This window comes from Pituophis catenifer, unplaced genomic scaffold, assembly GCF_029215685.1.
Source record: "Pituophis catenifer annectens isolate HBS135680 unplaced genomic scaffold, rPitCat1.0.hap2 SCAF_4, whole genome shotgun sequence".
NCBI lineage: Eukaryota > Metazoa > Chordata > Lepidosauria > Squamata > Colubridae > Pituophis > Pituophis catenifer.
In genome coordinates this window covers 53,208,549-53,222,007 of record NW_027256884.1, presented here as the reverse complement: position 1 = coordinate 53,222,007, position 13,459 = coordinate 53,208,549, and positions in this window count along the sequence as shown.

Sequence of the window (13,459 nt, the reverse complement as noted above, 5' to 3'; positions counted from 1 at the left end):
GATTTTCCACAAAAAGTACATGGGCATGGGCTGTTTCCTAGATGGATGAAAATACAGGTAGTCCTCAACTTGCTTAACGCATCGTAAGCCGCCCTGAGTCTCCAGAGAAGGGCGGCATATAAATCAATTTTTTTAAAAAAATTAAAATTTAAAATTAAAAAAAAAAAAACTTACGATCACAATTGAGCCCAAAATTTCTGTTGTTAAGTGAGACATTTGTTAAGTGAGTTTTGTCTCATTTTACAATCTTTCTTGCCAGTTAAGTGAATCACTGCTCTTGATAAGTTAGTAACTTGGTTACCGTATTTTTCAGAGTATAAGACGCACCTTTTTTCCCCCTAAAAGGGGTGAAAATTTAGGTGCGTCTTATACATCATATGTAGCCCCGCCCACCCACTGGCCCCCACCCTTTGGCCTCTGCCTCCCAGCAGTTTACCTCCTTGCAGCAAGCAGCAAGAAGAAACAGCATTTCAGTTTCAGCACAGCCTAATTAGCACGAGTTGATTGGATGGCCTCCCGACTCTCAGCTGTTTTGCTCTCAGCTGTTTTGCGCAGGCCTCTGCTGCTTGGTGCAAGGAAGTAAATTGCTGGGAGCAGATTTTTTTTTTCTTGTGCTAATCAAGCTATGCTGAAAACAAAAATGAAAGTAAAGCAGGCTATTTGCTGTTTGCTGCAACGAGGCAAAATTGCAGGGAGGCAGAGGCAGATTTCTTTTTCTTGTTTTTCTCACCAAAAAAGATAGGTGCATCTTATACAAGTGAATCTGGCTTCCCCATTGACTTTGCTTGTCAAAGAGTTGCAAAAGGTAAATTACATGACCTTGGGACACAGGAATGATCATAAGTATGAACCAGTTGCCAAGCATCTCAATTTTTTTTTTTTTTAATTAAAGAGTTTTACAAGACAAAAAACATTTTTACAAAAAAAAACGTAGACCGTTTGCCATCTTTCCATATATGGATTGTACAATCACATTTACAAATTAACAACCTCTTTTAAAAAAAAAAAAAAACAGTTACGTAAACTCCAAGAATCTCTCCAGATTCTTTACTCATGTTTTCCCTTCCCTCCTCCCCCATCCTCCCCCAACCTCCCTCCCCCCCAGACTTCCCAGAGCAAATACAGGATATAGCATCTTATCCGTTCTTCAATAATAAGCGAGTCTTCTTTCTTCCAACATTACACAATCAAAACCCAGATACAATTAACCATCGCATCTCCAACCCTTTCATATATTAACACATTGGCAAGATATTTTAACCAATCTCGAATAAAATATATTGTAAAAAACCTTATTTTTACTTTTTGCCCCACAAGCTTATATTAATTCTGCCTGGAAACATTCCTTGCTTAATAACTTTGTACAAACTTATTCATCTTGTTCTCTACAAATCCATTACGTATAATCAAATAACATCTTCACTATTTGAGTCTTTAAAAACTATTATAAAAACCTTCCCTCAACCCTTGCACCATTTTTAACCCATAAACCTATATAGATTCTTCAACAAAACATTCCTTGACATAAAACTTTAGTATTAATATACTTCAAGACAATGATAAAAGTTTGGTCAGTAATTCATAACAATATAAACATAACATTATTTAATGTAACTTTTCTAGACAAATCATATCCCTAAATATAAGTAAATCATTTTCAGTATAGTATAACTTTTCAAAACAAATCATAACCCTAAATGCAGATATAATCATTCATTTCTGTTACTATCCTCCCCCAACAAAAAGTTTGTAATTTTTCCATCTCCATTTTTTCCTAACTTTTTTGCGCACTTTCTTTTTCAGTCTTATTCCTCCACCTTCATCTTGTTCTCTTCGCAAAATAGTTCCTTTCAGTGAACACATCTCCTTAACCGCAATTAAGAATCCATTTTTGTATAAAAATTGTAAAGTTCCACTTCGAATCTTCTTTCTTATATTAAGAATCCCAACACCTCCTGACAATTTTCCAATTGACTGTAACAAAGCCTTTGGGGAAATCTCAGACAGTATTTCCTGATTACGCTCTTCAAGCCCCTCAACCTTTCCTTCTTAGTTTGAAAAACATCCATTCCATTTCCCGGAGGTATATTGAACTGAATTTCCTTCACCTCTTCGTTCTGCAATTCACTGTTATTTGGCATCTGCAATTCCGATATAATGCCTTCGCTTGTCTCTTTGTTTCGAACTTGAATAAAATCCTTTTTAAAAAGTCCTTCGATTCTCTCCACTATCACAGAGGTAAATGATTCTAATATTTCTTTAAAAAGGTCCCCAATCAGTATTTGTGTCTTTAGTGATGTTTGTAATAGTGAATCTTCAAGATTTTCAACAAAGCCAGCCATTTCTCTTTTCTTTTTCTCCAACCGCCTTGAACAATGCTGGATGTTAACAGCTTCAAAGAGAGTTAAGTTTCACTTTCATGCCCTATTAAGCGCCATCTTCTTTCTTGCTTCAATCAACTTCAAAGTAACAATTTAAGCATGGAATTAAGGGCTTGTTACTTGCGATTCTCTGCTCTCCTGTCTTCACTCCACCTGCGTGGATAAACAACTTAGATCCATATTTGTAAAATATGCTCCCTTTGTCTATTTTAATTTGGTCTCTGACCGCAATAAAAGCTTACTTACTTACTTACTTAGATCTCAATAAAGATCGCAGAGACAGTCGCGACGTTTTTTTCTGCTTAAAGCAGAAGCGCCCTGGATCTCGGAGTTTCACCAGATTTCCTGGGGAGCTCTCACCCTCCTAGCCCCCAAAGCTATTTCAGGGGCTTTCAGGGAGCTCTACCCCCATCCGATTGCTCTCCTTTCCCTCTTCTCCTGAGGGAAAGATTTTCCAGCCGTCAGACAGCTGATTTACGCTGTCAGAACGGCTAACAAGATCACAGGGCTGGCGCTACAAGAAAGAGCGTCCAGCAATGTCAGTGGTGCCGGCAGAAGTCCCCAAGCATCTCAATTTTGATCACATGACCATGGGGGTACTGCAACGGTCATAAGTGTGAAAAATAGTCACGTCACTTTTTTCAACGTTGTAACTTTGAACAGTGAATAAATGAACAGTTGTAAGTCGAGGACTACCTGTATATGGTTTTATTTGCTGAAATACGTCTATTTTTAACATTTTTAACATCATTTTCAACCCTAATGTGTTTATTGCATTTACTTTACCATGATTTCCCTAAAGCATCTATGGTGCAATTCACAACTACATAAACATAAGTTCTGGGGTACTTTTGGAATTGGGAAGAAAATATAATGTTGAACTTTTTCAAATGGATGCCTTATTTTGATGTATATAAACATATGCACTAGTTGTTTTTGGTCATGGGTTAAATCTAACAAAGATGCTGAAATGCTAAATATTGCTGCTGAGGCTCTAGAAATTTCACAAATGCTTATTCCATTTTGAGAGAAGATACAAATCTTTGCTTCTTTCTTAATAAGCAAAGAGCAGACATGTAAGGCATGTTTATATCTTAAACCTTGGGAACATGAATCCATTATTTGTATTAGTCTGCTTTTCCAGTTATTTTATTTCACTTTGCTACTACCGGTATATTTTATTGTCTTGCAGGAAAAATGTTCTATCTCTGTGTGCATGAAAATTTTTAATAACCATCTTCCAAATGGAGGGATTTTATTAGATGTTTTAAAGATGCTATTCACATATTAACAATATATGCTTCTTAGAAGATTCTTATCTTATTTAATATTCTGCAGGAAAGAAATGTGTGTGTGTATGTATATATACATACACTCACTCATATATATATCTTCTCTACAAAATAATTTTAAGCATATGTAGTCATATTCAATATGTAATCCGTTTATAATCCTAGGTTATTTTATGATTTTAAATGTAATGGTTAGAGAACATGAAGGTGAGCACATTGGAATTTACCTATAAATAAATAAGCAGATTTTTTTTTCCAATTGGATTGCACTGGAAATTTTAGACTTCATCTTAACAATAAAATTTCACCTACCCCTAAGAAAAATTAAATGATTTACTTTTTCTAGACAGAAAACATTTTTTCTTTATTATAAAGCAATCATTTATGCATATTATATTTAAGAAAAAGAACAGTTTACTTAAACATTGATATATTTACAACAGCTCAGTTGTATTTTCCAAGTTACTTAAGAAAAATAGGAAATGTATTTTATTCATTTTTAAAGTATTTTAAAACTGGTTAAAATTATTCCATTACTCATTATTACTCAGAAATAATTTATTTAAGCCTTTCTATAAATTTTAAATCACATCAGAAAATATATAATTTATAAGTTTGAAGTTAAAAGAAAACTATTATTTCAATGTCTTCTGTGACTTTTGTCATCCCTGGCTGGGAATATTAGTATCAACCAAATTTTATTTATAAATTGGAAGTGACTTCAAACTAGTTAATCCTAAATAATATGTTGAGTGTTTAAGCCTGTCATGATTCATGTTTTCTAAAATATTATTTAATAGCTGAGTAAAAAAATAGTATATCTTCTTTTAATTCTTGCCTTTAGATAATATATACTCCCTGTGTTTGTATAACAAAAAGAGGGAAAGATATTATAAACCTCAAAATTCATTGATAGCTACTTTTAATTTTTAGATTCTTTCGGGATTTCATATAAAAACATTAAAATTGCCTTATCACTCACTACAAATGTGGTTTAGAACTTAAATGGCTATTTAATATATGTGCAGTGAGAATTTCATCAGGAACATAATATCTTCATCCATAAGAAGCAGTTGTCTAAATGAGCAATCCATGATAAAAGATTCACCAAGCATTAATGATTTGGCACAAATAGTATGCTAATGACTGATAGAGGTATCTTGAAATGATTTTCAAAATTTGTGTATTTAGTGTCATGAAGTTAGTGTCAAGTCTTAGCAACTATGTAGATAGACTTTCTCCCTTGAATTGTTCTCAACCTGGTCCTTTTGGTGTCTTGATCGTACATTCATTGTTGTTGCAACTGAGTCCATCACCTTGCTATGGTACTAATCTCCTGCTCTTTTTTCTTTCACTTTTCCCAACATTATGAACTCTAAAAGGAACTGGGTCTTCAGTTATATAATGTGTCCAAAACATTAGTTTGAGCCTGATCATTTGTGCCTTGAGTGAGAACTCTGAATTTATTTATTCTATGATCCATTTTATTTGTTTTCCTGGCTATCCATATTATTCTGAAGAGTCTTTTGAGCACCAAATTTCAAAAGCAATATTTTTTTATTCTTCTAATCTAATTTTCTTATTCATAGAACATCACATGAAAAGCCATTGCTTGTCTAATTCTAATCTTCATGCCTACAGATACTTCACAACACCGGAATATACCGTATTTTTCGGAGTATAAGACACACCCTTTTCCCCCCTAAAAGGGGGTGAAAATTTAGGTGCGTCTTATACACAGAATGTAGCCCTGCCCACCCACTGGCTCCCACCCTTTGGCCTCTGCCTCTCAGCAGTTACCTCCTTGCAAGCAAACAGCAAGAAAAAACATCTCCTTTCAGCTTCAGCATAGACTAATTAGCACAAGTTGATTAGATTGGCCTCCCGACTCTCAGCTGATTTGCTCTCAGCTGTTTTTGTGCAGGGCTCTGCTGCTTGTTCAAAGAGGTTAATTGCTGGAGCAGATTTTTTTTCCTTGTGCTAATCAAGCTATGCTGAAAACGAAACTGAAAGTAAAGCAAGCTGTTTGCTGTAACGAGGCAAAATTAGGCAGAGGGAGATTTCTTTTTCTTCTTTTTCCTCACCAAAAAGGGTAGGTGCAAACAATGGGAAATTTAGGGCAAAAGAGGAGAGTTCAAGATTTTAAACACAAAAGAAAAAAAGGAGAAAGAAAAAGGCAAAAATAAAAATGGGAAGGGAGAAAAAGAAAAGCCTTGATAGTACAGTGGTTTAGTGCACCCTGTTATTAACACAGCTGCCTGCAATTTCTGCTGGTTCGAATCTTTCCAAGGCTCAAGGTTGACTCAGCCTTCCATCCTTTCTAAGGTAGGTGAAATGAGGACCCAGTTTGTGGGGGCAATAAACTGACTTTGTATAAAATATACAAAAGAATGAAGGCTATTGCTTAACGCATTGTAAGCCGCCCTGAGTCTCCGGAGAAGGGCGGCATATAAATCAAATAAAAAAAAAAAAAAGAAAAGAAATGAAAGAGAAAAATGTTATACATATTTAGAATTGAAATGAATAGTAGTAAGAAATAAATGGGAAATCATGATTGTAAAAATGAAATGAATAATAATTGGAATATTTGTCTTTGTATTTTTGAAATCTAGACACTGATAAGTTTTCTTTTTTTTTTCTTTTTTTTTAGAAATATGAATACGTATAAACTGTAACAATTGAAATACCTTTAATGGTATATGGTGGTGAAAGTAAAAAGGATTAAATTATAGCTTGGATAACAGCTAGAACATTTTTAAATTTAATTAGGGAAATTGTAATGATTGAAATATTTTTAATTATATATTGTGATGAAAGTAGAAATGATTAAGTTGTGATTTGGAGGATTATATGGGCAAAACTATGTGGGTTATTGAGAGAGTTTAAGATGTGAAAATGAATAACATAAGAGAGGAAAATTATTTGGTTTATTATTGGTAAATATAATTAATTGATTTGTAAGAAATTGGATTACATGGAAATAATTGGAATATTCATATATTGATTACAAAAAAAGATAGTTATATAACTAATTGATTTATATTAAAATGTTGAATTTGTATTAAACAATTGTAATATTACATAATTAACCAATATGAGGATGGATATAAAAATAGATGACAATGGAAAGGGGTATAATATAGAAGGGAAAAATTGAATTTGATTAAGATTAGAGATGAGGATGAAGGATAATATTGGTTTAAAAAAATAGATGAGGAATAAATATAGCAAAAAGGAAATATAGAAATTGTAAATTTAATTGAAATGACTAAACACTGTTTAAATTTGTGAACCAGCCAAGTACTCTGTTCAAAGAAAATACATTGTATGTTTGTATGTGTTTGTCTAAAAAATAAAAAAACACTTTAAAAAAAAACCAAAAAAGGTAGGTGCGTCTTATACTCTGGTGCGTCTTATACTCCGAAAAATACGGTATTTTCCAAGACCTTGAATTGTTATACTGTATACCCTTATTTATATACTTTCCACTTCTTTTTTTATCTTCATTTAATCAATTACTCTCTGTTGATTGGTATCCTTTAGTATAGGAAATGGGTACAATATCCTGACATTGGAGGTGGGAGGGCTTTTTGGAAAAATGTTCATTTTCTCTGTTTCCATTTTGCATGTCTTATGAAATACTGATCTTCTCTTTTAACAGTTCTATGAAATTCTTGTTATGTTCCTCTCAGATATTTATCTTTCTTTTTTTTTTCTTTTATATATTTTTGGCCAAGTGTGATTGGACACACAAGAAAAGATACATTTGTCAAGAATCATAAGGTACAACACTTAATGATAATCATAGGGTACAAATAAGCAATCAAATTATATTAGGAAAATTACCTTATGATTCTTGACTAATGTATCTTTTCTTTTATGTACACTGAGGGCGTATGCACCAAGACAAATTCCTTGTGCGTCCAATCACTTGGCCAATTTTTTAAAAAATTCTTTCTTAGTTTTGCTGTCTCTTTTCTTCTTGGGAATACCCACCACCTGCAATGACATCATTCCAATTTGATTTCTTATGTGCAGGTCTTTGACAGTCCCTTTCCACATTCCTTCAAACATCAGCTTCTTTTATATCATTCCACAGTTGCTCTGGTTTTCTATTAAGGTGCAGGCTTTCAGAGCAATTTCTAATGTTGCTCCTTGAAAACAATGAGTATATACTCAAAATCATATCAGGGAAACTGGTTAACTTTGTTCTTCCACTTTAGCTTGATTTGAAATTTACATACATTTGTGACCTGTTCCACAATCAGGCCTTGGCCACATTTTTGCATTCTATAACTGATTTCTTCCACTTCCTTAAACCAATAATATACTCAATTTGTTTTCAGTGTGCTCATATATATGTATATAGTCCTTATTGTAGTTGTTTGAAGAATGTGTCAGCAATGAAGAAATTATTAGATTGGCAGAAATGCATAAGTAGTTCACCTGCTTTATTTCTGTTCCCTAGGCCATGTAGTCCAACTACATTTTCTTCCTTACTGTTTCCAGCTTTGGCATTCCAGTCGGCAACACATCTTGTTTGAAAATTATGTCGATTTTGGATTGAATTTGGCTGTAGCACTCATCAACTTCCTCCTCTTCTGCATCAATGGAACTTGAATAACCATGATATATTGTCTGCAGGATTTAATTAATATTCAGTCATCAAGTACTGTCTTTGCTACATCCTTCCTGACTATGAAAGCAACACTTATTGTTTCATGTTCAGAATAAACAATATGGTTTTCTTACTGAAAATGCCCAATGTCCAGTCCATTTCAATTTCCTGATGCCCAAGATGTTAATGCAGTTTATTCTTTGTATCTTTTATTGTGTTTAAATTTTCCATAATCATGTTTTTAAGTTCCATGTTCCCTCTCTAATTTTGTCTTCGCAATCTTTGAATTTTTTTTCTTACATGGTAATATCAGCACAAAATTTTCAGAAAACTTTAATCTAATTGCACCATAAATATTAGTACTCCAAAAGGTCCTCAGCTTTTCTTCAGTAGCACGTTGTGTGCCATCCAACTTGATGGGATCATCTTCTGGCATATCAACAATCACTTTATCCAGGTGTTTTTCTTGGTAAAATATAGTAGTTTACTACTGTCTTCTCCCACAGTTTGAAATGTTACTGAAGTAATCATTTCCAGCAGGCAGAAGAAAATGTGAGATTTTTTAGCCAGGGCTGGGTCAGGCCATAGAGATAAACGCTGAGAAATTTTATTTAGATACCTTATAAATATAGATACAGATCAACTAAATCACTGTTTTTATGATAATGGAAGGTTTTGCAGCATATAAATTATTAATTAGTAATGAGTAGCTTTTAATCTTGATGCTGATGTATATGTATCTTGATACTTCTGACCTAAACAAAGAGAAAATCTACTTACAAGGCATATACCATATTTTTCAGAGTATAAGACGCACCTTTTCTCCCCCAAAAAGAGGGTGAAAATCTGGGTGCGTCTTATACTCCAAACGTAATCCCGCCCAGCTTCTCAAACGGAGGTTTCAGAGGCTGAAAAAAGCATAAGAAACGAAGCTTCAGAAAAGAAGTCCCCAAACAGAGCTTCAGAAAAGAAGCCCCCAAACAGAGCTTCAGAGGCTTTTTTTTCTAAAGCTCTGTTTCGGAGGCTTTCAGAGGCAGGAAAAAAAGTTTTCTCTGAAAGGAAGTTTCAGAAGTTTCAGAGGCAGGGAAAAAAGCAAGGCACAGAGCTCACAACCAAGGAACTTGTTGCTAAAATTCACCTCTGGGAACAGCTGATTAGGGGTATTCCAGGAGGCCGATCTACCCACCAATGAGCTTTTTTCTTATTTTCCTCCCAAAAAACTAAGGTGCGTCTTCTACTCCGAAAAATATGGTACTTATTTTACCATTTTAATGACAATGGGGCAGGTAACTATTTAAGAAATTTTAAGATACATATATAAAATATTTTTATATGGTTCTGTACAACAATTCTTTATATTGATTTTATAAGCATAGTATGCAAATATAAGATATAGTAACATAACTGTACTGTATCTTTCAAACAGAACATTAAAGTTGCATCAGATGCTTTCATTAGCATTGCAACTAAAATGCTGATAACTAGGCAAAAAGTATAGGATATTTTTGATTATTTTATTGAGAGCTCTGTTTTTAGGATATATATGTGTAATCCTGTTTCCAAACATTACCACATATGAGCCTGGAAGGATACTATTGTTTGTATTCTTGTCAAGAAAGGTTTTAGTCTTCAAAAGAAACTCAAGTGATAATGCAAATAAATTTTGAAAATATTGCATTTATGAAGCATTTTATTTCTTCTAGGTGTCAGTTGCAAAGCAGTTGTATTTCTTCATTTGTATATCTCATAGACAGTTACAAGAATTTAATAAACATGTTTGTTATTATAGGGATCTCTAAGTTTGAGTTTTATGTAGTTACAGTACCAAGTAATATTGAGGGCTTTCTATCACATCATGAAATATACATAAAAGTTAAGCAGAGGAAGAAAAAATTGAATGCGTAAGAAGACATGCTTAAGATTCAGCTGCTGTTTCTTCTCTAATATCAGAGGAAGGTAAAAACTGTGTTGCTCTGTGTTACAAGACAAAGGATCAAAATAAAGGCCCTTTGCAGAAAGCCAGAGAGATCTGTCTTTAGTGAGCAGAATTAGGGAAAGCAAGTTACATATAGAATACTATTTTCTCAGTTAATGTGTCTCTTACAAAAGAAAAATTGTGGCTAAATTTTGGAAAGTTTTTATTCAAATATTTTGTTGTTAGTCGCGAAGTCATGTCCGGCCCATCATGACCCCATGGACAACGTTCCTCCAGGCCTTCCTGTCCTCTACCATCCCCCATAGTCCATTTAAGCGTACACAGACTGCTTCAATGCATCCAGCCACCTCATTCTGTTGTTCCCTTCTTCTTTTGCTCTCAATTGCTCCCAGCATTAGGCTCTTCTCCAGTGAGTCCTTCCTTCTCATTAGGTGGCCAAAATATTTGAGTTTCATCTTCAGGATCTGGCCTTCTAAAGAGCAGTCAAGGTTGATCTGCTCTAGGATTGACCGGTTTGATCTTCTTGCAGTCCAAGGGACTTGCAGGAATCTTCTCCAGCACCATAATTCAAAGGCCTCAATTCTTTGGCGCTCAGCCTTCCTTATGGTCCAACTTTCACAGCCATACATTGCAACTGGGAAAACCATAGCCTTGACTATATGCACTTTTGTTGGCAGAGTGATGTCTCTGCTTTTTAGTATGCTGTGTAAATTTGCCATAGCTTTCCTCTCCAGGAGCGTCTTTTAATTTCTTGGCTGCAGTCCCCATCTGCAGTGATCTTGGAGCCCAGGAAAATAAAATCTGCCACTACCTCCATTTCTTCCCCATCCATTTGCCAGGAATTGAGAGGGCCATATGCCATGATCTTAGTTTTCTTAATGTTGATTATTCAAATATATACAGCTCTATAGAGATATTGCTACGTGCTTCAAGGATTCAGCTGTTAGAATTGCTTTGTATTTACACAACTTAATTTTTACTTTAAAAAATAATAGTTATAGAAAGCAAATACATTCCTAGCATCACATTCAACTTAGGCTCATACTTTAGGATGTTTTCTTCCTATAAAGTGGCAATGATAATACTCATCTACAACGATGGGTCTTTGCATTCAGTTATATCTGCTGCCATAGTATAAAACTTGATTTTATTTCAAGTAGGTATGAGGAACAAATTTCAACTCCAGGGGTTCAAATATTTTGGAAGGTTGCATATCTGATGTATGCATACCTGATTGGGGCCAGCCAATTTTAAGCATGCACTTAAGTTGCTTATGCCTTTCATGCTGTCTCTGTCAAGGTTGTCCCCAATCCATAGAGCTACTACATTGGGGGAAGACTTGCACAGCCTTTCATTCCTGGTCTAGAGTTAATTATCTGATTTATATTGTCCTGTAGTTGCAGCACTCAAAGGTCAGCCTTGTTCTCTTTCACCCAACATCTACCTAATGGGTATAGGTGCAGAAAACTCCACAGAATTAAAAAAAAAAAACAGCTACATGATCTCTTGGAATAAATTGGGTTTAAGAAATTATAATTACTTCTAGAACTGAAAGGAAATAACCTTTCTATTTGCACAACCTGATGCCTAAAATCTTTGTGAGGAAAATTTTAAATACAGAGCCTTAAATACAATCAATTACTCAATTTATAAATTTGAGAAAGGATATACACCCATACAAGTTCATTCCAACCTAGTCCAAGCCTTCTTAATTTCAGTAGCTTATGTTGGAAATGAATTCAACCAACAAATATGGGTTGATGAAAACAAAGATACTTTATTAAAAGAAAATAATAAAAACAATTTTGCAAAATAGGGTAGTATCCCAGAAGACCTCAACAAGGAGTTTGAGCCAGGAAGCCACACCTAAAGTTTCAAAAGCATTATAGTTTATAGTTCCCTATAGTGACGCCTCTCCCATGCCCCTCCTACATCGCATCCAGTGACCGATCACAGCTAATCCGAAGTGCCTTTTAGAGAGAACATCATCTCTTTCTCTAATTATATGTTCATCAACACCTCCCTATACCCATACAATATTTTGCAAGCATAGCTCTTATCTCTTGCCTTGGCATTAAAGAGTGGGCCTCTTTCTAACGGGCCTCAAACAAAAGAACCCAAAAAGGAATTGTCCCTAACACCACTAGTACTGACTTTCATCTTCTGCCATCATATTATACATTACGCCTCTCTTCTTTGGATTGGGCAGTCTTTAACTCTGTCTTCCCTGCCCATACTACCACTTCTTCTTCCCATTATCATTTGGTTCCACCCTCACATTCCTTTCTTTCTTCCCCATCCGAAGGTTCCCTATGATAGCTGGGGTTTCAGATTTCCCTCTTCTTTTACCACTTCCTTACCGTTGCTATCATATACCACCTATAACATCCATAACCTTCCAAAAACAAATCACATAATGCCTTCTCCCTTCAATCAGGTTCTACTTTCTCTAGCTCCTTCTTCTCATAACATTAAACATTCAATTCCTTCTACCACTGCCATCCTGGCTTCCAAGTCAGCACAAGTCTGTGCAGACCAACTTAAAGGCAACTTTCTGGCTTCCACTAAAACTTCCTCTCTCCCTTCTACTATTGTATATCCATTCCTTTTATTCCCTTCTCCCACTTGGGAGGATCCATCCATAAACAAATTAGCTCCTTCTTCCAAAGGAACATCCATTAAATCAAGTTTAACCCTAGGCTATAATACAACTACCCCAACACAATAATATTACTGCTTTCATTAATCAAATGTACTAAGTATTTTATCTCTCTTTCTACATATTGTAATTGCTAGCCCATCTCTGTAACAATTCCTAAAAGGGCAACAACGTGTGCTACTAACAAACAAACAATGCCATAGGATGGAGTACCTAAGCATTCAAAATGCACACAGACATAAAGACATTTTTTAAAAAAAAAAAAAATGGAGGTAAGAAGAACAGCTTCAAAAATAAAACAAACAATTTAAATGAAGTATTTTGGATCAATACTCTGAAATATCTTTGGATCAAACTTTAGTGTCAATTCTCTGCCGTTAGTAAAATGCAAATCAGATTCAGAAAATCTTTCAAAATCATTTCTTTTATATAGGTTTAATTAAGCATTTTAACCTCAAAAATTTCCAGAAAAAAAATAAAATCAAAATTTTATTCAGAGCAGAAAAGAAATTATATCTGTATAGCTTTTATATGCAGATGAAAGAGACCAAAACAGTGAGAGGCAAGGCTGCA